This window comes from Gasterosteus aculeatus, chromosome 21, assembly GCF_964276395.1.
Source record: "Gasterosteus aculeatus chromosome 21, fGasAcu3.hap1.1, whole genome shotgun sequence".
Classification (NCBI taxonomy): Eukaryota; Metazoa; Chordata; class Actinopteri; order Perciformes; family Gasterosteidae; genus Gasterosteus; species Gasterosteus aculeatus.
This window is the reverse complement of record NC_135708.1, coordinates 6,742,119-6,767,827: the sequence shown is the minus strand read 5'-3', so window position 1 is coordinate 6,767,827 and position 25,709 is coordinate 6,742,119. Positions and strand designations below refer to the sequence as shown.

Here is a 25,709-nt window from a genome sequence, read left to right as displayed (position 1 = left end):
GTTAGGGCAGGCGAGGATTATGGGACAGACTTTTTTTTGTAAAGCCCTCTGAGACAAATTTATGAACTGGGATTTTGGGCTTTTCAAAATCATTTTGATTTAATTTAATCTGTAGCTCTCTGGACATATTGTCGATACTTCAATCTCCTCAAGATCTGCTCAAGTATTACCATACTGTACATGTATATCACCCCGAACATGCTGCTCTGATCCTATAACGAGTAAGGCCAGCTCGTAAATTATCGCATTTGAACAGGAGATAACTGACTGTTGACTGATTGGTTCATACTAAATATATATGTATTTTGGGTTGGGGGCAAATATAGGTCCTACAGGACTTGGACATTATTCATGGATAATTTGATCACAACCTAGAGTATGAATAACCGTTGTTGTTGTCGTCTTTAAAATATTGATTAATGTTTAATATTTATAAAGAAAGGTGGATTTTATCTGCATAACTACAGATGTTTTTGTATTTTAGACAAACAAACAAACAAACAAATACAAAACATTTATCAATGTGCAAATAAATAAAAGTCCCCCCCCCCCTCTGCCTTACCAGCAGTGGCTCTGAGCTTCCCCCCCAGTCATTTGAGCCACTGTATGTTCTGGTTAGTGGACCTGAATGAGCTCCAGCGGAGCATCTTCACGCTCAACATGTATTGATCAAGCTCTCCAGATCGCAGGAACATTAACAACCCAAGATGTTCAAACCATCACTCATTACACTACGTGTAAACTGATGAACCAATTAAATCGCTGCAAGTTGAACAAAGTGAGACATCTCCCTCCGCCCGCCACCATCAAATGTATGAGGGCCTTTTTGTTCACCTCCATTCCTCCTTCCGCTGCGGAGAAAGCACTGAGCAACTTCTCTTAACCCGACTTGCTTCCAGCGAAGAGGATGGAATCTTCTGATCCCTTGGCGGCTGGAGAAGAGCTCAGTTCGGTCAGAGGGCCGTTTGGTGGATGTCAGGGGCCCAACACCCTGCTATAGGAAGGCAGGAGCACCCTGAGGCTCTCCCTGTACCAACGGGCTTTAACATGTGCTTTTTGTCTCTCATTCACGTGTGGATATACAACCTTGACTTATAAACCTAGCTGAGCAGCACACCACTGTTCAGGAAAGCTTCTTTAATGGGATTTAGTAAGGCCGTCCCTGGATTAGCAGGGGGAATCTTTACCTTTCCCTTGTCTACGGTTTTGTAATTAGTCCCTTATGTTTAAAAGAAGTCTGTTCATGTAATCTGATAATCCGACTCAATGGATTTAGTTCGACAACGTGTTCAACTGTTTGACTGACGCAGACCGCATGGTCAAGTGTGCTTTGGAATTAGGATTTCTGGGATATTTGAATAGTCACAGTCAGCTCAAACAGGTCTTTTATCAGAGTGCAGCGTTTCACTGTTACCACATTCCAGGCTCCTGGATTTAAAGTGCAAACTACGGCAAGTTGAATCACATACTAAGTGTTCATGCTGTTTTCCCACCGCATTCGCACTTACACAGCACTTCCTCTTGTGAATCAAAGTCGACAACGATTTATTTGTCACATAACTGCAGAACTGAGAGGTAATTCGCCTTTTTAAATGCAGCTTCTTATTCTTTTCTCTCAGTTTTACCCCCCAGTTCTTTCTCCCTGACACTTCTACCGGTACTGATGTGAGGGTTTCGGGACAGAGGATGACGCATGTGTACAGACTACGATTTTGGGATATACAAAATAAAATGAATTGAAATGGCCTTTATGGAATACGTAAAGAGAACAATGGAGTATTGAAGAAGCAGCTGGCACCTTCATTATGGGAAATGAGAAGTCCATGTGGATTTGTTCTTCGTCTAACTTGCATAGGATCTTCTCCTAAACCTCCTAGAAGAAGTAAGTTTCTTGCTAGAGTAAATTTACACGTTTCGTTTGAAAACGTGCAAAAAAAAGAATCATTTTTTCATTTTCCTAAGACACCATACCAACGGTTTTACAAGTATGCGTGAATGCGTCAAATACGTGTACAATGGCGCCGACGGCTTGATAATCATTTCACTTCTCTGATCAGGTCCCCGACATCTCAAGAAAGTACTTTGTCTTTGCGTACAATGTTATCCGAGCATCAGAGCTACCAAGTTCAATGTATATTTATGTGTTATTATTTTTATCAGTGTAGCTAGGTAACTAGACACGTGAGAGATGAGCTGCCCACACAGGTAATTTTAATTATTGTGCCTGATTGGAACTCCTCTCAGGATTGTGTGGGCACGTGCAACCGTCTTCTCAGTCTCCTGTTGTCTTTGTAACAGGGATTCACGGCACAAGCTCACTGCTCTGCACGGTGAAGGGAAATATAACCCGTTGCAGTTCAAACAACAACTTTGTTGAGAGACCATCATTTCAGCTGGGTGCTTTCATCACAACCTTCATTACAAGACAAATGTCAACATGTGAATGAGACTGCTTAGGTATCCAGAGTATGATTAACCTGACGTGGTGCACAACCATATTTTGTTCATGTACGAGGCGGTATTTTCTTTAAAGAGTACAGAGTAAGCAATGTTGTATAATACGTAACAAGTAATGTTCCTCTGAAACATGTTGTTTCTTAAGTTAACAGGCAAAACATGATGGGAGTGAAACTATACATAACCTTCGCACCATATTTAAATATCAATAAAAATAATATCAGGATGTTTTTCCTTCTGCCACCCTCGGGACACCTCCGACGTTCAGCCCTTTGATTGGCCCACAGCTGCAGAGGATCAAGCCGTTTGTCATCTGGTCGACACCTGATCGTCGCCCATCCTCATCTCCTGGCAGCATATAAGCCCTAAGGGGGGGAAGAGACCGCTCATGTCGCTCTCCACTGCCTCCACTGCAGCTGTTGGTCCATGGAGGCTCTGCCTCCTGCGTAGGACCTCGGGGATCCACACAGTCGGGGTTGCCTGCTGCCCTGTTGTCCGAGCACGGGATGCCACACACACAGCTGTAAACCCCTGCTGTGTGGTGCTCCCCACCGCACTGTGACACAACAGTTACACTGATACTTTTAAACGACTTCTGCTAGTTTATCATTCGTATTCTATTAACGTTTGTGCACCGTGCACATGAGTCTCACTGCAAACTGATTTAAATCAATAAGACGACAGGAGAGGGGACGAGTGAAGGCTTGATGGTGCAGATGATTTTATTATTTTTCTACAATACGATTTAGTAGGAAAAATGTCTCAATGAGTCGCACTCGTTTAACAATCGAAACAGTTTAGTTTCTGTTGACATAAACATTGTCCTGGTGCCATAAATAGTCATTGCAGCACCAAATGTAAATGGTTATATATGTGGGAGAAATTTCCCTTCAAGACTTTCTGCCAGAAAGAGTTCATTTTAACTGAAAACCCTGAACCTGAGCAAGGTTTGTTGCATAAACCAAAATAGTCTCCTATTTACTCCTGTTTGTTTGCTTAAAGCCGCAGTAACCAGGGGCCTCATTTATAAAACCTTGCGTAGGATTTGCGCCAGAAGTGGCGTACGGATCAAACGTAGGACGTGCGTACGCACAGAAATATTCAGACTTATTAAACGTCCTACGCAGTTTTCCCTTAATAAATCACAATCACTTCTAAATGCAGCGCAGCTTTTGCGGCTTCGTGTCACGGCCATAGTTGCCCATATATAGTCTGTGGAACGCCCACAAATTAAAATTCATCGATTGCGAAATCATGACAAACACTGAGAGGAAAACGAAGAAACGTAACTTCACTTCCTTAAACAGGCCGACGGTGCGCTGCACTACAGCGCCAATCCTTCCATGTGCCACATCTTCTAAGATTGACGCTGCAGATCGATCAAACGGGTGTTCGTGTTATTCATGAGAGGCAGTATTGGCATTTCTTTTACACAACAGTCTAGTTTTACACACTTTCACACACTTTTGCGTGTTTCTTGCATTTGCCGACGGTTCTCATTTCACCCGTTATTGTGCGTACGCATCAGTCCGAGCTTGCGTGAAGGACCGCACATTTTTCCGTCAAGTTTGCTTTTTATAAATACCAATTATTGCGTAGAGAGCGGCGTGCGCCTTCTTTTGTGCGTACGCAACGTTTATAAATGAGGCCCCAGAGGTTTCAGGAAATTAAAAGCTATACAATTAATCAATCTTAGAGGGCCACCGAATGTTTTCCAGATGGAAAGATTGTTTGTTTTGGACATCTCGTGGACTTGATGGACAGAAAGAAGATATAAAATAGGGCATTTCTTTTCCTTAAAGTGGCCATTTAAAGAGAAGAGTCCCACTTAATTAGGAAAATGTAAAGATTCTGCAGCAGTGTGTGAAATGGTTGAACATTCGACAATGTTACAAGGTTTCAAAGCTGCAACTCTATCAGGAATTGCGACGCACATTGAGAAAGTCAGAAGTCAATAGGCAGTGCATTTCTGTCTCTCCTTAGTCGAACCATTTGAGCTGCAACCACCAAGCTTTTGTGACCGTTTAGTCTCATTTAGACATAATTCTCTTCAATACCCCGCTCTCCGTCTGCACCCACACTCTTCTTGTCTCGCTTGGGTTTTTACCTCTCCACCAAGATTACTGGGCCGTTATTTAAAAGCACACCTCTGCTCTTTTTCCCTCCAGTCCCATTCCCTCCCATTAAGCCGCGCGAGTCCGGGGCTCCGCTCGTCTTCTCTGCAGGCTATTGATCAACGTCAATGTGGCGTGCAGGTACTCCTCTCTCCCGGATAGATCCGGAACGGGCACAGCCGCCAGGCTTTTCATTAAGGAAACACCACAGACGAATGGCTGGGAGGAGGTAAAGGGCATCAGGGCTAAGAGTCTGATAATCAAACTTGATGGTTCTCTGCCAGTCGGTCCTCTTTCCTTCCTGTCGGTTTATTAGTCAGGCTGTTTGTCTGCTTTCCTGACCCCTCCAGCTTGTTTTGATTGAGGGAACTTTTCGAGAAAAAAAGATTGGCTGAAAATAAAACCCCTCGTCAACCTTAGGGAAGATATTATCAAATGCTTTATTTGAAGGCCTCTGTTTCAGTGAGTGTGACTTTACACATGGGATTTTGATCAAATCAGATTGGCTTGGTGGAACTTCTGTTTGAAGTCCTAAAACACTGCTGAAAAGGAGAGAAAACTCAAATGTAATTTCTACAGCAGGGCTAATCCTTAATGACTTACCCATATCAGATTCTCCATTTTATCACGGCCGCCATGCCACTCAATGCTAATGTGCTAAATACAAATTGGCAAAAGTCGTGCATAAGACCGACATCTTGGAGCTGAACCGGGACAACGAGAGAGTTTAAAGGCATTATCAGGCAGGAGGTGTTGACAAGAAGTAAACAGACGCTACATGGCTCTCCTTGAGCACTCCCATGAATTCCCTCCAGTGAGCGTTAAGCTGCTCGGGCTCACTCCGAATCACACAATTTGTTCAGGTGAGAAGAAGATGTGGCAGGCCACTTCCAAGCTTATTTCCCTTGACTTGTGCTTTTTCGCTCCTTTCATTGGGTCAGGTTGCTTCCATTTCTCATGTTGCCTTTATGTATCCTACCTCACCCCTTCCTTAGTTTTTATTCCTCCCTCCTTTCTGCCAGACACTTGTCATAAGAAAGTCAGACCACCCTAACCACAGATGTTCACAGGCTTGTGGCTGCGTTGTGTTCCATTCTTAAATAGATCGGGCCATGCAACAAACAGGCTTTTACTAAAGTGATTTCTATGTTATTCACGTTATCAGTCAAGGACATATAAAGACTGCTTAAGTACACAGGAGGAGAGGAGGCTGGATCAAACAAACGGTGATCTTTGATCTATATCCATTTTGATATATTTGTTACCTAGTTTGCATAATGTTTTTACGGCAATTCCAAAGTCAGGATTTTCCTAAACATTTGAGTTTGCAATGACATTATGCCTAATACATGGAAGTTGTCACAAGTTGCTGGCTTTCATAGGAAAACGCACAAATGAAGGATTCAACTTTTCCTAAGATGAAAAGAGTTATAAAGGGGCTCAATTTAGAAACCGACAGACTGTAGTGTCTTTAACGGTGCATTGTTTATTCATTCTTTGCTCCCCACAGTAATAATGATTATTAACCATTAGCAGACACCTTCGAGTAGCCAATTACACTCAAGAAGAGCATTGAGATGTTGCAGTCCAGTTAAACTAATCCGAACATTTTAGATAGAACAGCAAGACCCCCCCTTTAAGCATCTACATGATTACTGCAGAGAGGCTCAGGTAGCATCACGTAAAGACACACAAACACAAATATCCATAACGGACTGTTCGTAGCCTCGCAGAAAAATCATCATCAAGAAGATAAAAAGAAAGGAGAAGAATGGAAACTGGAGTCAAGTTCAACCCCCCGCCTCCCCACACTCCCCTCCTTCAGGCCAAATTGCTTTTTTTTCTCTCCTGTCGTAGCTCGGCGTAATCCTCCCTGTTGTCTTAATATCAAGTGGAGAGAGGGCAACATGGGGGGAGGGGCCGAGGCCCTGAAGACCGTTCTCTGGGGAAATAGACCTCCCTCATGTCAAACACACAAGAATACTATTAAACCCCCCCTCCACCGCTCCATACATTTACTTGTAGAACAAAATAGCGCTCATATACATAACAAAAGGCAACGCGTGGGAGGAGGATCCCGACTGCTTGTGTAACGGACGCGTGGCGCGTTGTTGTGCGGCGCTGAAGCGACACTCTGCTTTACTCTCACAAAAGGCGGTGCCCGGACCGCCCGGTAGACTTGTCATTGTTGTCCTGATCGGCGCTTCTGCGTGACACAAAGTGCTTGTAAGAAGACAAACTGACAGTGGTATTGGGCCGTTGAATCTGGGATATTTGGGGTTCATTTTTCTGCTTCATTGTCCTGTGTTGGTTTGAACTGCGACGGGGGAAACACACATCTGCTGGCAGACAGGTAACTCAGATTTGGTTTGAAGTAGTCTGTTGCGGCAGCTTTAAAGAACATTTCCCCACGATTCAAATGATTTAAAATGAGAACAAACACTGCACTAAATGTATCATATTGTACGAAAAGATTCCAATTCCAGCTGCTCGGTTCAGTTTCTCCTCGTAACATGAATTCGCTCTTCAAAATGCACTTCCATCCTCACAGTAAACTGTGTTTAGGCAACAAAATTGTTATGAATGGATCATTGTTTGGGTTACAGCGGTCTCTCGGCTCAAAGATGGACATTTGATGGACTGATTCACCTGGGTTGGGGCAAATCCTCATAGCTCCCCATTGTCTCCATCTGGGCGACGGTGGGTGAGTGGAGAGCACGGTTGCCTATTTGGCGATTTGATCTCCGTATGTCGGAGTGAGAGTGAGACACTTAACACCAACATTGCTCCCGTACCTGTGACTGCAGTGTGTGGATGCTGAAGGTAGTCGTGGCACATGAAGGCCGTGCTGTTCCCCGCTGTTTTGTGCTGAACTTCTCTACGGCAACGAGAGGATCCCCTCGAAGGTTTGATCGGCCGTTCGATCCCTGGCTGAGCAACTCAATATCAATTGGTCCTTGTGTAAGACACTTAACCTGCGGGCTGGACCGGTACTGTGTTGTCATGTGTCGATGTTAGAAAGTCCTGATGGGCAGGTGGCCCCCTGCGTGGTAGACTGTCCTCACTGTGCGGATGACAGGAAGTGTGAGAGCGTTTTGAATGGTCGGAACACCAGCAAAGAGAAGTACATTACCTTATTGGTCTCTTTGGTCAACAGAAGGTTCTGGAGACAGACGAAGACCCAGAAGAAATGTTTGCTGCAAAGCTTCATCTGATCGTCAGTACGTGTTGACGATTTATCAAACGTAGATCTGCGTAGCAACAAACTCTGCACAGTACTCTTTTAGAGAGTTCAGCACTGCATGACTGGCTCTGGGTAATGTGCTCCCTGTCAGCGGTCAATGTAACACCATCGAGTTTGCATCCCGCTACACGTATATGAGCGTGTCAGACTGACCCAGCAGTCCGATGGAGAGCAGCGCCGGCACCACTGACCTGCAGCTCACACCCGATTCCTCACAAACACGCACTCAAGGGTAGCGAATGAAACCTCTGCTTTAAATGAGATCCACTGTTTGCATACCAAAAGGGTGGCCTCAGGGCTCACTCACTGTGTGTGTGTGTGTGTGTGTGTGTTCTTACTTTACAGTGTAAAAGACTGTCAAAAGAGCTGAGAAAACTATTGATTACTGTGATTTTGAAGAAGCCCCCGGATACCTGTGGTCAAAGTGGCAGCCAGCATCACTCGGTGGCCTTTAAGGGCGTCCCCCCGGCAGCATTAGGGAGGGGGGTCCGTGGGGAGCTTGTGCTGTGGCTACTGGTGACACCAATGTAGCTTGAAGTGTGATATTTCTATATTTCCTCTACAGCAGCTTTTTGTTACAACCCTTAGAGATACGCACTGCAGTTTCAAGCCATAGTCATCGACAGTTTAAGGGCCATTGTGTAGCATTTATCTATATGAGGAGTTTAGTAGCTGTCTATATACTGTAGCAGCCCCTTTTCACGTTGGTACGATAGCCTAGCAGTTTCACGTTTTCACATTAGTAACTGTATAGTTCTTTTAATAGACTGTATATAAAAAGTGGAAGTAGTCACCTTGATGTCAGTCATTTTAAAGCCTTTAGTTTGGCGCCATCATGATTTTGGCTGCAACCAGTAATGACACAGGAGGGGGGAGCTCGGTATAATCAAGCTCTGAGTAAGTCCTTTTAATCCAACAGAAGGTCACACACTGTTTTCATTTCATGAAAGTTCATTGTGAGGGTTCAAGGTATAAGACAAAAACATGGACAGGAAAACAAAGAAGACTTTAAACTCTGTAAGGCGCCAGGACTCAATCGTAGACTTTGATTGGTGTGCAGGTAGGAAGTCGGAGCAGGTACGAGGCAGAAACGAGGTCTGACCAACAACTGATCAATAGGACAACATAGAACGTGGAGTTCTATGGAACAGTGGGTGCACTTTCTTTAGAAAAATGAAGGCTGAGTGTCCCTGAAAAATATTAGAAGGATACTAAGAAACAATACTGTATATAGAGACGAGCGCTGTTAGTTTTGAGATCAGTTCCCCATCGAACATCAAATATTACTGTGGGAACAAAAAACATTCTATCCATTCTACATCCCACGCATATCTTGAGGATCATGAGGAGATTCAACATTTTTTCTAAACTCTTTTTTAAAGCCAAGAGGAAGAAATACACACACACACACACACACACACACACACACACACACACACACACACAGATACGCACACACGGGAAAAGGTCAGCCATGTCAGTGTCACCTGGTCATTTCCTCTTAACAGCAGGTAGCAACACTGAGCGGTAACTCTGCAGAAGCCAGTCTCCTTTTCGCTCCACTTTCCTCCTCCTCATCTTCACTCTGTCTGGTCCATCTTCTCCCCTTTTGCTCCGTCTCTACAGTCCCTGTCCGCTAACAAGCCCCAGATTGCTTATCTCTCAGGGGGGCAGTGAACGACAAGAGGAGCCAAGAGGGAAAAATAGATTTATATTTATATTTCCAAAACATTTCTTTGTACTCTGTGTGGAAAGCCTTGAGCTATCTTGAAGAGCTTTATCACATGGGCCGTTAACATGTGACTAAAGTGGGGTATTTTTAGGGTATTTGCTGTCTTAATACGCCTGTTCCGTCTTGCCCTTTGCTGATTGAGAGGAGCTCTCTCGTGCTTTAAAGCTAAATAGATGCTCTGCCGAGGGCACTGTCCATGTTTGGTAATTCTGCAGGAGCATGATTTGGAGAGTTTCACAGTCATTATCTCTGACCTTCCTGGTTTGAACCTCTCCAGCTTTTAGATTGGTGGAAAAGCTTCCTAGTCACAGTCTGCCAGGCGGCCGATTCATACTCACTGGAAATTTTGATTTAAAATGTCTAAAGTCTTGAATAACTTTAGTCACAAGAGAAGAGAAATGTTGTATAACGGTGCTTCTCTGCTTTGTTGCAAGCGGCAACACTTGCAGGTGTTGTCATCTTGTAAGTCTGTGTGTGTCACCATGGCAACCGATGGTCCTGGAGACACCTACTGTAAGAGGGACTGCTACTGAGGACGTCTGACATTCTTTCTCTGTATTTGGAGAGATGTGGACACTGCGAGAAAATTTGGGAAGTGTCCGAGTTCGAAGATGGGTTTGGTCTGAGTGGGGGCGAAGTGATGAATTAGGGCTGCCAGGCGGGAAAGGGGGTTAATCACCCCGCAGATGAAGGCCTTTGGCCTTGGGTCTCATCATAAAGATTTAGTTTTAAGTTGGATTCTCAGTGGACAAAATTCACCAGTTTTGTTTTTGCAGTGAAAAGGTGTTATTTACTGTACAATACTGCTGTGATTAATGTGAACCAAGCATGGTGATTTATCAATTCAACACTAATAAAGCTACACTGATTTACCAATAAATGCAATTTTAAATCCTAACTGATCAAGTGTGTTTTAGTGTCCAGCGTAATCCAGCTGTATCTGTCATTGCAATGCTTTTAACTGTTTTCTCTTAAATGTGGTTTCAAACACAGCCTCTTGTTACAGCGCCTCCATCAGTCCAGTGTAATGTTACTGTGAGCAACAGTATGAAGCCTGGAGACACTTTAACAGCGGAGTCCTGTTTGTCCTCACAGCCTCAGTGGAGCTGCAGACGCCAGTCATTGATCACTACTGCTCTTCTCTGGCCTCCCTTCCTTCCTCTGTCTGGTCTTTGAGCTGAAGCTGTGAATTAAGAGCTGCTTTTACCCCACGAGTCCACCGGCTCCCCAGACTCCGCCTGCAGGCACCCACCTGCAGTGATTAGCAGTAAATTGATTTCACACTCCAGTAATGCTTGGACCGGGCTATAACAGGAACTGCAAGCAAGTGTAGGTCACACAAATTAATTACTGCAATTAGCTTCCAGACAGTTAGCCAGACAGCAGAGACTCTGTAATTTAGACCGACCAAAACTTCCTCTCATTCGCTCTTCTAAACTTCAATGAAGCCTTGCCAATCGGAGTGATGCTCTTCTTATGAAACATTAACTCTGACTCACACAGTTTGTAACACAGCCTTTAATTTACCTGAAAGATTTGATAGAATTTTGTTATGACGCTTATTTAAAGACTGTAGGCGAAGGGAAACCCTTGAGACCAAATATGGTAAATGTACAGCAGTACATCACTTTTCTAGTCAAACTACTACTTTGTGCTTTTTAATGCAAGCCAGCATTCACCCATTTATGTCATACATGTTGGTGAAATTTGTGTTTGTGTCTCGTCTTACGTCTGATTTTGATACTTCCTGTTTTATTGTGGCGTCTAAACCCCCTCTCGTTTCAGGTGCCTTGCCCTTCCTCAGGTGTCTCCTGTCGATTGTCTCCCCTGATTCCTAATTGTCTCCACCTGTTCCCTCACCTCCCTCATGGATACTTATTGTCCGCGTCTCCCTTGTCCTGTGCCAGTGTGTCTTGTGGTCGTGCATGTCCACAACCGCGTGCGGGTTAGTTTGTGAAAGGATCTTTGCATATTGTATTATTAGATATAGGAATAATTGGATGATTGTACTACTGGATTAATGGAATACATCTCTAGCAGTCAAACCTCTCTGCGTCCTTGTCCTCCTCCCCGGCTCCGGCCTCACTGACAATTTAACCACACATTCATGCTCGGGTGAGAGGCTGCAAGATGCCATGCTGCTAATCGGGAGGCCAGTGGTGTAGTCTACGTGATACGCAGGTATACGCGTATACCCGCCAACAAAAGCGCGGTAATGCGTAACAACATCGTTGTGACAGAACGTTCTAACTTTCATTCATATATTCGCCCCGTCTGAGGGCAGTACCAGCCGACAGCGTGCCATCGATAAAAACAACGTCACACACGCGTGCTCTACCGCGGGACCAATGAAATCCTCGCTTACTAACCGACGCATTTCATTTCATTCCAAAGCAACCGAGGCTGACTCCAGTAAGGTAATGACCAAGAATGCTGAGACGCGCCGGCCGGGGAAAATGATTATGACTACGCCACTGCGGGAGGCTTAAGATGAACACTAATCGCCAACTCCAATCTTACATCTTAAAATAAGAACGCTTTGTCAGGGGTCTTCATTTTCAAAATGATCTTCCAGCATATTGTCTACTCTGTTTTGGGGCAAAACAATGACATGTTCAGTCAATACAATTTCTTGCTTAAGTTGAAGCAACAAAAGTTCTTCATTATGTTTGGGGAAGACAAGTCCTGGGTCAGGTTAACCAAAGCGAGAGTGGCAAAGTAAGGGAAATGTATTTGTATAGCACATTTCAACAATAGACACTGAGGGAACAACAACATTCAGTGGTCTCATACATGTTATTTCAGAGTAGATATTATAGACAAAACAAGGACAGCACGACAATTTCCTTCACCGCCATTTCAAACAATGTGAGTAGCTTGACGCTCTGTATCAAAGCAGATGTCACTGTGAAATAAAAGGAGGGAAAAAAACTATTGTATAAAACCAATTGTCATCATTTTGGCTGCTCTCGTAGTCTTTGTAGTTTTAAAAGTTTGCTGATTGACCAAGCACTGCCCAGGCAGAGCGCATTACTGCTGCCATTCATAACAACAACGATCCATCATCTTCCAGTTGCCAATTTGTTGGCTCTCATATTATCAACTAGAACACAGTGTACCGTACACAGAATCTAATGTCCCCGCATCAAAATATGCCTCTTGTATGTTGCTGATTGTTGAAAAAAGGAAAATGGTATATTGAAGCTTTCATGCTTCTCATTGAGGTTCATCAATGTTTTCATTTTCCCAGCTATCTATCCATGGAATTCAATTTGGAGCCCAAGCTTGGAAAGCGCTGCTTTTTCCACTTTGGATAGCAGCTATTGATGTAGGCCACATGCTCCTCTGGCCTCTAGCGAGCAGCCCAATTTTCTATCTATTTACGCCACAGTTATGACCCCATTGATTTCAAATAGCCCTGTTGCTATTGAGGCCCATCTCTGATGCACGCGGTGACAGCGACTGATCAGCAGCGTGAGAGCGGCTGAAAGCCTCAGTGGGCCGGCTAAATTGGCCGGCTTAATATGTGCTTTGTCTTTTGCCAATGGCGGAGCGCATTGTCAATTATACCAGTGAGGTTGAATAAAAACTCATCCTTGGCTGCACTCTGGATCCAGACACAGCATCCTCACGTCATATTAAACATTTTCTTAAGTATGACGTAGACGATGTAGCGCAGATGAATTGTTATTGTGAAACTGTCAGTTGAGTACTGGTTGTCTATGGAAGGGGTCTCCAACCTTTTTTTACCTCACGGTTTTTATGTTAGCCAATATTTTGCGGACCGTTCTTGTGGCGGATAAACACAACAAAATAACAGGGACTGGTGGAGGGGTGGGGGGTAGTCGCACGCTCTGTCCGGTGGTGGACGGAACCGTGTGCAGCGAGTAGTGGGCAATGTTTTAAAGGTGAAAAAATTGGTAACGCTTGGGAAATACGGCAAGAGTGCACGTAATTTGAAAAGAATCCGATCACTTTTCAAAATAAAACCATTTCTCAGAAAAAAAAGTCAACTGACAAAAAACGCCCCAAATGATGTATTTGTTTGGTTTCACGGACTTGTACAGGTCCGCCGTACCGCTGGTCTATGGAACCCACTCAACAGCAGACGTTGAGAAGCTTCTAGAGACAGGTACACCAGCCAGGTTTCCCTAGCTGGATGCGCTCATGCGATGAGAGGGATGAGAGGCTTGATGTATTCGAAAATGTTCCTTGTGTGTTGAGTACAGAGATGATATTATAATGCATTCCAACACCGGGATTAATATTTAATATTTTGTTCTTTAATACGAACAGAAATAAAAACACTTTTAAGATACTTTCAAATTTTCAAAATCTTATGTGTGGCCTGCTTCTAACTAGCTACGATTCCAACCCAGCTGCCTCATAGACGCTGAGACAATACAGGACATTGAAGTCTGCTTAAGTTAAATGGGAGACTTGGTTGGATGAGTCAAGAAGCATTGGACCATCACACACAAGACTGCGTGTGTGTGACTATTGTCATGTAACAAACATAATACAATAACCCAATAAAAAAAGAAGCTTAACCAAGGTCGTTGCATATGTAAACCTTAAATCTATGTAAATCTATTTAGGAATTCTGAAAGGACATTGTATGCATGCTTTGTTGTCAACTGACAGCCTCCTCTGTCGGATACTTCTTTCCACTGACGATATCCTTGCATGGGAACACATAAATCAGCCTCATCTCCAAAACCTATTCGTAAAAATGTATACGAAAATCTTAAAGATGAACTGATGCCGTCACCCTATTCAAAGTGAATGGGGACCTGCACCTCGTACACTTCCTCAACCCATCTCCCCGCGGTCCACACACTGCAGGAAGTATATTACTTATGATCTTGGAACATGATCAGACACAACACACACTAATTCTGTACCACACACTGTGTGGTAGAAGGGAGAAGTTTCTAAACTGTTTAAAAAACAGAAAAAATAAGTTGTTTGGTCCTGATGTGCCTTGTTCATGTGGTGATGAATGAGTCATTTGTAATTTAGAGAACGCTGTAAAAAGGTTGTTTTATGACACTCTGATGTGTTTTTAACAAGGCGTTAAAAACCTGCACATTTATTACCAATTACTGGCACACATGTTTGCTTTTGAAGTGCAGGATCTGCAAACCTACAAAAAGGGATACACAACCAATTTAAATGTTTTATTCCAGACGTTACCCATTGATTTGTAGACCAGGGTTTTGAAGCCTCTAGTTTATCATTTTTACAGTGGGCGTCTTGGTGTGACACGATAGGCTGTGAATAAAGTACGTCCAATTACTGGACAAGACATTTTTAGCTAAACACAATTTTACACTTTCCTTTCATGAACTGAAAACATACTTTAAAAGTCTTGTTTACAGTGTTTACTGAGGAAATAAATTGAGCTAAAAGTAGGGTCATTTTCTCATCAAAATTATTTTGCAACAAGACGAGTCGCTTTGCTGGTCAGTATAGAGATAAGATGAGAGAATCCTTCATTAGTAAGAGGGTCATCAATGCAGCTTTACTTCTGTTTACTGGCCATACGTTTTTGGTTGTCACCTCAGGGAATCTGTGTGCGCTTTTAATCACATCAACATTTTTGAAAACATCTTAGCAGTTATATGACATGACGTGCCGACAGAAGACTGATAGCTGCTGTATGTGATGGTGCCACACAGTTAATCCGCCACAACAACGTGCTCTCTTTTGAACATGGATTATTCATTACTTACAGTCAGCTTTGTCAAGACAGCCATCAGTCAACGGTACAGACTCGCATGTCAAAGCACAAAACCAGCTGAACTTGATAAGGGCGAGCAACAAGTAAATCCACCGACAGAATGAATGGATCTAGTTGGGAAATGTGATTGATTTAGATGGTGGGAGAGGGCTTATTCCTAATGTCATATGGGAGGAAGGACTTCAACACAGTCGTCATCCCCAAATCAAACTGGGACACACGCTGCGTGTGTGCGTACTACACCATGAAGCCCCCATTAAAAGCATAAATAGTCCAGTTATTCAGCAGCTGTCTGGCCCTGCTAATTAGACTGTCCAAATTACATTGAGCTGTCAACCTACGTGCGGCGGCGCTCGCACACACATCCGCACACCTATTATATATGGCAGGTTTTACCTCTCATTACCTTCTGTGCTTGGAGATTGTCAGCCTCAAAGCACCTGTGGCCAGCGGTTAATAACCCCCGTCAAAATGCGGAACTATGACAGTTTTTTTTTTTATTCAGCTTGTAAACAAAGAGGAGGGTAAAATTATATATCAGATGCGGTAATTGCTGGAAAGCTGTTTGTTCTGCGTCCTGTTATTCTGTCTGAGCAGAGGCGGTGCAGTCGTCATGTTAAGGGCAGAGACACGATGAGGTATTGATGAACAAAGGGCGTGTGGACACCAACTGCTATTAATATTCAAGCAGTGAAGGAGAGGAAACGTGTGTGTGGGGGAGGGTGGGGGGTGTATAACCCATGTCATAGGGACTCGCCCGCCTTTAGGAGAAATAATATATTTTTTAAACTGCCTTAACGTGCAATAAAATGACTGTTGGTGTCAATTAATTAATGTGTTAATGCACTAACAATTGGGTCATATTGGCTATCCCTGTACACATATCCCCCCCAAAAAATCTATTTTTTTACACGAAAGGAAAGTGAATATTAAACTAACAAACGTCTTCATGGTCTCAAGTTTGCAAGCTATTGCATATTTATTATACATAACACTAACTGTCCAATTAATCTTTTATGCAAGAATGGTTTCCACCCGTGCAACAACACCTTCCACTTGTGGAGATTCCATGAACTTAAAGCTCTAATGCTTCAAAGTATTTTTTGCAGAAAGTTAGACGTAGTGTTTCGGGCAGCAGACCAGCCTGTGTCACCGCTGCTCTTTGTCACTTCACTGGTCCACTAATTGGCATTCCTTCCCTCGCTCTAATTATCGACAATGACTTTTATGTTCCAGCTAATTTGCATTTTATGTTTGTATGGAAACCAAACCTCCACAGATTAGAAGTCATGCTGCTCTCTGCGTAGCAGTCACTTTAATTACCATCAAGAAAGAAGTGCTGCTGCAATGACAATGAAACCGTTTCCCCTGAAGATCCTGCATTAAGCAGACAAATCACAATAATTACTTTATTTTTTTATTTTTTGCTTCAAAAATGGCCCCTTCTGCCCTCATTTCAGTGAAGTGAAAGTGAAAAAAATAAACTAACAGTACTTTGCTGCTAAATTGCTTTGCTCCTGTAAAGCAATTAGCAGAGCGGTGATAAAAATCAGTTCAAGCACAGCAGTATTTGGCCTCCTGACTTCGGTGCATTTATTGTGAGTGTGTATGATCTAATCGTCACGGCTCCATAGTGAGGTCAAGTAAGGCTGGATAGCACGCTCAGATGAGACAGTAATGAAAGAGGTCACACTCCACACTGTCTTCATGATGCCATGAAAAGCTCTTTATAATTAACCGGAGTCATTTTGCACATTGATTACGGTACTTTGTCTTTAGCTGGCAACAGTTAAAACAACCTATATACACACGGCTTCGTGTCCTCTTTGTCATCTTCTAAAGTTTGTAAATGAATGATAGGAAATAGTGTTGAAGGCCGAAAGAGATCGTGTCAGTCTTTTGCTTAAGGGAGCATAGTATGTATTATGTATTAATAGAAACGGAAGGTAAAAGTACTTACTTTAGTATATACTTTGATGAGGTGGTTGCGGAAGGCTTTTTTTGGTTACACAAATAAAGTTTGAAACGAATTGAATGAATTTAAATTAATTAATTTGAAAAAACAACAAAATATGGAAGCACCTTTCCATTGAAAATTCTGAAATAAGTCAACATTTTACTGAAATGGCCCTTTTCACACCAGGGGCGTCTTCAGATTTTAAGTAAAAACAATTTAATCCTTGTTGTTCATTTGATCATTCACAGACTGCAGCCCTTCTTTGGCAAGTATCGAAGTGACCGCTGTGGTTGAGCAGTTTCAATTACTTAAATCCCAAAGAAAGATTCAATGTCTGCTGTATTGGCTTGTTTAGCAAATAGCAAATCCTGGACCCTCCTTTGCCAAAGGAAAGAAGATAAATCCGCCCCACAATTTTTTGCTTCAGCAACGTTTAAAGTGATGCACCATTTGTCTGACCATGAAAACAAACAATACTTTACACAAGTCTAACAAACATACTCATAAAGTTATGAACTGATGGGATTCATCTTAAAGGATATAAATGCTACTAATTAGGTTCCATTTCATCTTTATTTATTTACTGAAAACATTAAATTATACAAAATAAAGCAAATAGTATATATGACAAGCATTAGTGAAAAATACAACAAGCTGGTTATATGTCAAACTATTTAAAGTTAAAAAAAAGTACATTTTGAGCAAAATATCACTGTGCCGTTGAAATTATATTATTGCACAGAATAAACATGAATATTGAACCGTTTTCATTGATGTCCCACATGACTGAACTGTTTATACTGAAGCAGTGTTAATCGTGTACTGTGACGGCAGCAGGAGAGAAGGAGCTCTGGTTTCACACCACGTACGCGTGTCTTACTTTTTATATTTTTCCTCGCAGACCTACGCTAATAACATCCACAGTCACATTATTACAGCTTATTCAAAAGGTAGTCTGAACACCACAATGTTATTTTCCATTCATTCCCTTTGTCAACGAGCTTCGACATATTCTGCATCCTGAATACTTAAGCACATTATAAAGTACTTTTTAATATGAGCTCTACAAATAAATCCTTGATCATCCTTCTACTTATTAAACATTCTTCTCACAGCAATGGCTTTGATATTTGGAGTATTGGAACACTGTCTGCTTAACACTAGAAATTTTGAGGTGCGATTTTAGAGGGGAAAATAAACATGTTATTGCAAATCAGCAATCAATTGTTACATTGTGGCTTTGGCATCATTTTTATTGTAGAGCAGGATTCAGAGGGTGGATGAGAGAGGATTGAAACGTGTAAAATAGCTTTTCGGTAAGAGGTGCAACCCTTAAACCTGCTGCTTCTGACTGACGCTCCACTCTAGCTGTAATTAGTTCCACAGTTACAGGGAGCATATTTACCCATTTATATCGTTCAGAAGGCTGCATTTCATTCTGCTGCCAAACACTCAAACAGAACAACAACAACCAGGTAAAACAAAGGGAAGGGAAGAATAGAAAGCATTCGGTCGCAGAGAGCGGAACACTTTCTTTTTATCAACCTTGCTACGCAAAGTGATGCGTAGAGAAAGTCAGCAAATACAATTTACAATCCTGCTTCCCCTCGCACAGCCTTCTAAATTGCCTACTTCCACATAAATTTGTTTATTTCCTCTCCCCTGGTCTATTCTCCCTCTTGCTCCTGTTCCGGACACTATCAGTCTTAAAGTGGTCCGTTTGCTGCTCATCCGCCTTCTGTGGATGAGCGTGGAGGGATTCTTCTGCACATTTCTCCTGTTAGTTTTAAAAAGCTCTCTCCATCTTCAACTACCGCTTCTGTCCCTTTGATCTAACTGACTGCAGCACGCGGCCGTTTCGTGTCACAGGAAGTAAACAGCTTTTTTTTTTGCAATAATCTCAGCCACAATAATGTGATAGAGCCCTACTAGAAAATACAAGGGACAAAATCAGACAAAAAAAGAAGGAAAACACGGAGACATGAAAAAAACGAAGCAAATGATGAGAGTGAGAGTGGAAGAGTGGAAGGAGGAGTTCTTTTAGGCCCCGGGAGTCAGGCAGTAATAAAGCAGAGGTCACTCTGCTGCAGACACCAATAACTGTGGAGAATATCCACGGACACATTACAGGGGCATCACCCTGAACATTACCCTTTGATTTTAACACACAGACACTCCGAACCCTATGGCTGTCTGCCACAATATTACAAAGGTCTTTGTAATCTTGTTGACTGACAATTTTATTTCCGAGCAAATGACACACACTGTCCCATTTGAATGACATGTTTTTAATGGACTTTGGTGCATAAAGTTGGTCTGTCCTTCTTTAAACACTATAGCTGGACACAGAGGAGACACCTTTTCTCTTCCACCCAACTTTCCAGATGGACATCGGCGTTGAAGATGCAGACAATATAAAAGAGTTGAGTTTGATCTCTTTACAAAATCAGAGTTATAGGTTTGGGTGGGTTCCATCAAAACACTGGGGTAAATATATGGCGGACGTTACGAAGGACCACATAATCAAATGTTTTCCCTCCAACAGCAGCAATTAAACTAGAGAACAGACCCTTCTTGCTAAAACGAGACCAATTATCTCCAGTTACATTTTATAAAAATTGCAAGTGCATTGTTCATGAATTTAAAGAGAACTCGACTGACGCCAGCACAACAATATGATAGCTGGAATAAAAATGGAAATTGATACAACAGAATAAGAGATATAATCTTTTTGGTTAAACACAATCCTCTTCCTCAAAGCAGTCAGGTCTGGTAAACGCACTGTTTTCTAACCCTACACTACTTTTGCATTCTTCAGACCCAACCGATGCTGACACAAGTGACACTGTTGTGGATTTAATGTTCAACTTGAGCCACAAAACAACAGGAAACAAGGCTTCCACCGCTTTTGGAACAGATTACAACATTTGAAATGTCATAATAGGAAATTCAGTCTCTAAGTCCTAACAAACAAATCAAATCACATACAAACTAAGCTACTAACTAAAGCTCTACTTACTTTGGAATCAGACCATGATACAAAATAGGAAGTTAGCCTCAACTAGCCCTCTGTTTAAGGTTCGAGTCCCGGCTGTCCCATGTCCCTGAGCAAGACACCTAACCCCTAATTGCCATAAAATGTAAAATGCCATGGGTTAAAAATGTAATGTAAGTCGCTTTGGATAAAAGCGTCAGCTAAATGACCTGTAATGTAATGTTAAGGTCGCCACTTGGGGCCTCCTGTGGGCAGCATGCAGCATGCAGTTTCTAACAGACACAACGTACAATTCTACCACTAGTCATGATAACACATCATCATTTCTATTGCTGGGTGTGATTTTCTGTCTGAATCTCTGTGAAATATAATACAATACACACCCATGATCAAAGTAGAAACGTGAAAAGTGATTAAAAGAAAGCAATTGTATCAAAATGCATATTTGGACCTCATGGAAATCATGTTTAATTATGGCAAGTCAGTAGGGGTATAAAGTTTTTTTTTTTTAATCTGTACACGCCAACACCCATTAAAAGGGAATTGAGAAATGTAGCTTTTTTTGGTGATTTTCGAGAAAACGGCCAGGCAAATCGCCGTAAGATATTCTGTTGTCTCATCACGTTTCTCTTTGCTCGAGGGCGGGGCTAGCATGTGATTGACAAGTTACTTTCACAGCTGTATGATGCTCCACCACTGTCCAAATAATGTCACTTTCCCCACTGGTTCCAAAAGATATGTATGGCGATGGCCAAAATCTGGAATTTTAAACCGCAGTTAACAAACCTCTGGGTGATGCAGTCTATGCCCTTAAAGTGACAATCCTCAAGACTACGGTCCTTGTTAGTTAGGCAACACAAAAAAATTGGTGGTAACAGCAATGGAGGTGTAAAACCATAGGTCGCAGAAACTCTCGGAAGCAAAATCAGACTATGGTCTTTTTAACAAAGTCAGGCAGTAATTGGTCTCCTTCCATCATATTGTGATCTAATTTTATGCTAACAGCAAAAGGGAAAGTAATTGGTCATCTTGCTCTTCATCTAACAGCTCACTGTAGCAGTTCCTGTTCTTTTTAAGGTGCTGTCATGACCAAAAAATGACAAATGACCAAAAAGATTGCTATTTCATGTGCCTGCATCAAAATAAAAATGTATTTGAAACAGCAGAAGACCAAATGTTAGAATTTTAATAGCAAGTTAATACAGTACTTAGTCTTCTGGAATGTTAATGTTCACAACATTGTCAACCGGGTGCTGTGGCATCTTGATTCAAGTTCACTTTATTTGTCATCTGGGAAATTTGTCCTGGACATGAAGGCTGCCAGACAAAACATGTATTTATAACCCAGCAAAAAAGAAAGTGGATTACTTTCTTGCATTCAAAGACAACAATTTCTTACTAAAAGCCCTTATTTCAGTTTGGGGAGTTTTAAAATATGTTATATACCTATTCAGGTACCTTCTCCTAACAGTTATTTTGTGATCGCTTACACACTAAAAGTGAATGCTTGGAAAACAAACAAAAATATTGTAACCTTGCCCTAAATGAAGGCAACAAAAGTACACTTCTATGCACTTTATTTGCACTCTGCAACACACACACACACACGCGCACGAACACACGCACGCGCGCACTTTCTTGCAGTCGCCAAAGTACTACCAACCACACAACCTGCTGATGCTGGTATTCACATTAAAGGTGAAAGGAGTGCAATTGTTACTGATCTGACTCAAATACACTGCTCAAAAAATGAAAGACGGAGCCGACGGATGGTGTCTTGTTGGATGTCAATTCCTTCATCCTCCACGTACTGAGGCATTGTTGTGCATCAGGAGGAACCCAGGACCTACTGCCCCAGCGTAGGGTCTGACCATGGGGTCAAGGATTTCATCCCGATACCTAATGGCAGTCAGACTGCCGTTCTCTGGCCTGTAGAGGTCTGTGTGTCCCTCCATGCCTCCCCAAACCATCACTGACCACCCACCAAACCAGTCATGCTGAACCATGTTGCAGGCAGCATAACGTTGGCTTCTCCAGACCCTTTCACATCTGTTAAAAGCTGCTCTGCACTCTACTAAATGAGCGAAATGATTGGTTTTTATTACTTGTGTGGCGTAATGGTTTCTTGTCCTGCCAGCAACGCCAAGTGTGGCGTAATCGTTTCTTATCCTGCCGACAACGCCACTTGGGATAGGCCCAAGACCTTTACTGTTCCTGGGCTATCCTGCGGAACCTCCGCATAATAACACTGCTGCAGTGCTCGCACAATCGGCCCCGGAGTCTCAGAAACACAGGGCTGAGAAAACAAGGTTAGGCCATGCTGCCCAGAATACCAGGCACTTGAGCCGGAACACCACCAGGGGGATCTCTCACAACCAGAACTCCAGAGTGGGGCATCACCTTGCCACAAAGCTGTAGCTCTAGCTCCAAGTAGCCGATATAGGGAATTGCCAGAACGTTCTTAGCTGTAGCCAATGACACGATCGAAGGCGATCCTGACCCCAAGGCTCAAAATGCTGGTGGAAAAAGCTCTCAGAAATAGTAGACACCATAGAACCGGTATCCACCAAACAAGGAACCTTTACTCCACCTATGTCTACAACTAAATGGGGACACAACGCAATCAGCTCAGAAACCTCCCAAACTGTGGCTCTGCAGTTCGGTGGGTACTAGTTTTCCGACCCGGATGTGAAACGAGACTGCCCACCCGAATTAGACTGTGGCTGTGAGTGAGGAACGTGCGCTCGACACTCCCTGGCAAAATGGCCGGGCCGATTGCAGCGCCTGCATATCAGCGGACCGGTACGAGGTGGATGTCTGTGCTGGTGAGAGACCTGCAGCAGAGCAATACTTTCAGTAAGCTTATTAAGCTGCTCCTGCTGATGCTGCAGCATCTCCCTCATCTCCCTCATCTCTGACACGGGGGGGACAACACCCTTTGGGTTACCTTGGACACCGTACTGGACACCAAGCACTGGGGGGACGGAATGACTGCGGCCCCTCACACCGCCAGGTAGACCTTCAAGCTCCCACTGAATTGCCTCTGCTCTGACAGCAAGCAGGGTGTGATTGGGCTGTCTACGCACTAACTGCTTCAACTCGCGACGCAGGGAACTGTCCAGCACATGCTCAACAAATTGGTCTTACAAAAGGGCTTTTCCATTTGGCACACCAGTAGGTGCACGCTGTTTCACCTTCTCCATGAGGCCCATCAAAGTGAGGGAGAATTCCTGAAGAGTCTCTCCCTCTTGCTGTTTTCTTGAGAAGAAAGCCTCCTGCAAAGCAACATAAGACTCTGCACACCCGTACAGCTCCTGTAAAATGGCCAATACTCTATCTGTTCTCTCTCTCCGCGCTAGAACGATACTTTAGCTCCTCCCTAGCCTCACCCTCTAAGTAGTCAAACAGGAAAAACGCCCGGTCAGACTGGGATAACCACCCTGACCTCATACACGCCTCGATTTCCTCTCTCCACTCACTCAACCCATACCTGTTCTTCCCCTAAAAACAGGACACTTCCGATCACGAGGTACGAAAACCAGCCACTCTGATACAGGGACGCTGGACGTGAAAGGGGCAGTAGGTGGCACAACAGAGGTAGACGGTAAGTCACTAGAGCCAGCCTGTTCCTGTCGTAGCCGCTCATTGACAGCCTTTAACTGAGTTATCAGAGTTGTGAGCTGCTGTAACTCCTCCTCCATGGCTACAGTCAAAACCCCAAAACTGTCACCCACGTCTGACCTGATCTACCAGACCTCACCAGACTGGCATGAGGATCCACTGGAAACCACTGCTGCTTTGTCCCCTTAAACTCTCCCAAATGCCTACAAGACAGACATTAGTGCACCAAAAAAAAAAACTAAAAAAACACCCCGGGAACACACGTCATTGCCGTTAGGAGAGTGAGTCCTGCCAGCAACGCCAAGTGTGGCGTAATGGTTTCTTATCCTGCCGACAATGCCAAGTGTGGCGTAATGGTTTCTTGTCCTGCCAGCAACGCCAAGTGTGGCGTTTGCTGATGGACACAGGGAAAACACTCTGGGATTTTAAGATTTCCGACAACGGATAGGACCAAGACCTTTTAAAGCACACAGGTTCGTTCCACTCAGTAGGCAAAGGCTTGTGGTTCCCAGTTTACAAAAGCATTTTTATTCAATAAATATACATTACCATAAAATCTAACATTCATCACAAAATAAGAAAATAAAACTAATCGCTACACTGACCACACTAACATTAGCTACAGAATATTGTTCGGTCTAACACGGAGAGAGAGAACGAGAGGACACTTACCACCGGTTGAGAGGACCAAAGAGCAAAAAGGTGTCAAATGTCTCTGCATGCCAAAGACACCAGCATTTAAACTTGTATAACAAGCTGGTTGGCTTCATGAAGACAGCAGAGCGGTGAAAAGTGACTCTGCAAAGACCTCTGCTTTCATCAATGGGATCATTTCTCTCTAGCGACGATGTGGACAGAGGTCAAGTCATGTCGGTCACAGTGGGACATTTGACCAACATGATTCATTGTTTTCAAGTCTACTCTGCTGATATTGAGGATAAATCTGAACAGCTGGATCACACCCACACGCGCAACGCTTTTAGAAACATGAATTAAAACAAGTCCATTGTCACGACTGCGCGAAAAGCCGCAGACGCAGTTGCAGAAGCATGCCAGCGCCTTAACTCTAAATGTGTTTTCCAAGTTTAGTAACGATTGAAGCATATCTAGTCCCTCAAAAGCACCTTTGTTTTGACCTTGAACAACGGGTTCCAACGGCAACAACGTAACACAAAACAAAAAGTTTTTAATACCTTTTAATCACCAAGGCCTTTGGATTAGATAAAATGAATCGGAGTAACTCATCAAAGTGTAAAACGTTTGCATTTCCCTATTGCAATAGGTGTCTCTATAATTTTTGCATGGGAATACTTTAAGGCCTACACATCATGAGTAAGAAACTTTGGCCGGAAATAAAAATGATCCTTGGAGTTATAACATTTTACATTTTTAAGAAAATCGACCAAAATTGTTAGGGAGCTGGAGCCACAAGGACCTGGACTCAAAAGCAGACTCAAGGCGAGGCACGGAAACTCTTGATTTTGATGACTTTTGACCACACATGTGTCAGCATCAATTTGCCCTAACCTGAAATCGATCGGGTTTAAACTCTCGGAGGAGTTTGTTCATTTATGAATAAAAAAAAAGAAGCAAAAACTCAACTGCAGCGCCCCCTAATGTTCAAATGATCGGAGTAAATCAGGGTATGTTTAGGGACTCAATGTGAACATATCATAGAGATTTGGTAGAACAGTCCAAAATACTTAGTTATTTAACTAATAGACCACACCCCTTACTTATTTCATTTATCCATTACTTGATAAATAAGGAGATGTCAATGATGGCGGAAAATCTAGTTAGGTGCATTTGCATATCATGTTTGACTTTTTTGTGGAGCATATCCAAG

General features: G+C 43.0%; 1 long non-coding RNA gene across 2 annotated transcripts in view; it reads right to left on the bottom strand.

The window, feature by feature from the left end:
* LOC144390025 (uncharacterized) overlaps positions 1 to 24,598 on the bottom strand; it is a 28,510-nt gene extending 3,912 nt beyond the window's left edge. Inside the window, exon 1 of one of the 2 annotated variants that reach the window (XR_013454080.1) lies at positions 24,536 to 24,598. This is a non-coding gene — a long non-coding RNA (uncharacterized LOC144390025). Of the gene's footprint in view, positions 1 to 7,366; positions 7,832 to 24,535 lie in introns of those variants that run through there. The other variant, XR_013454081.1, reaches the window with a different exon arrangement.
* Between the last annotated feature and the right edge of the window lie 1,111 nt (positions 24,599 to 25,709).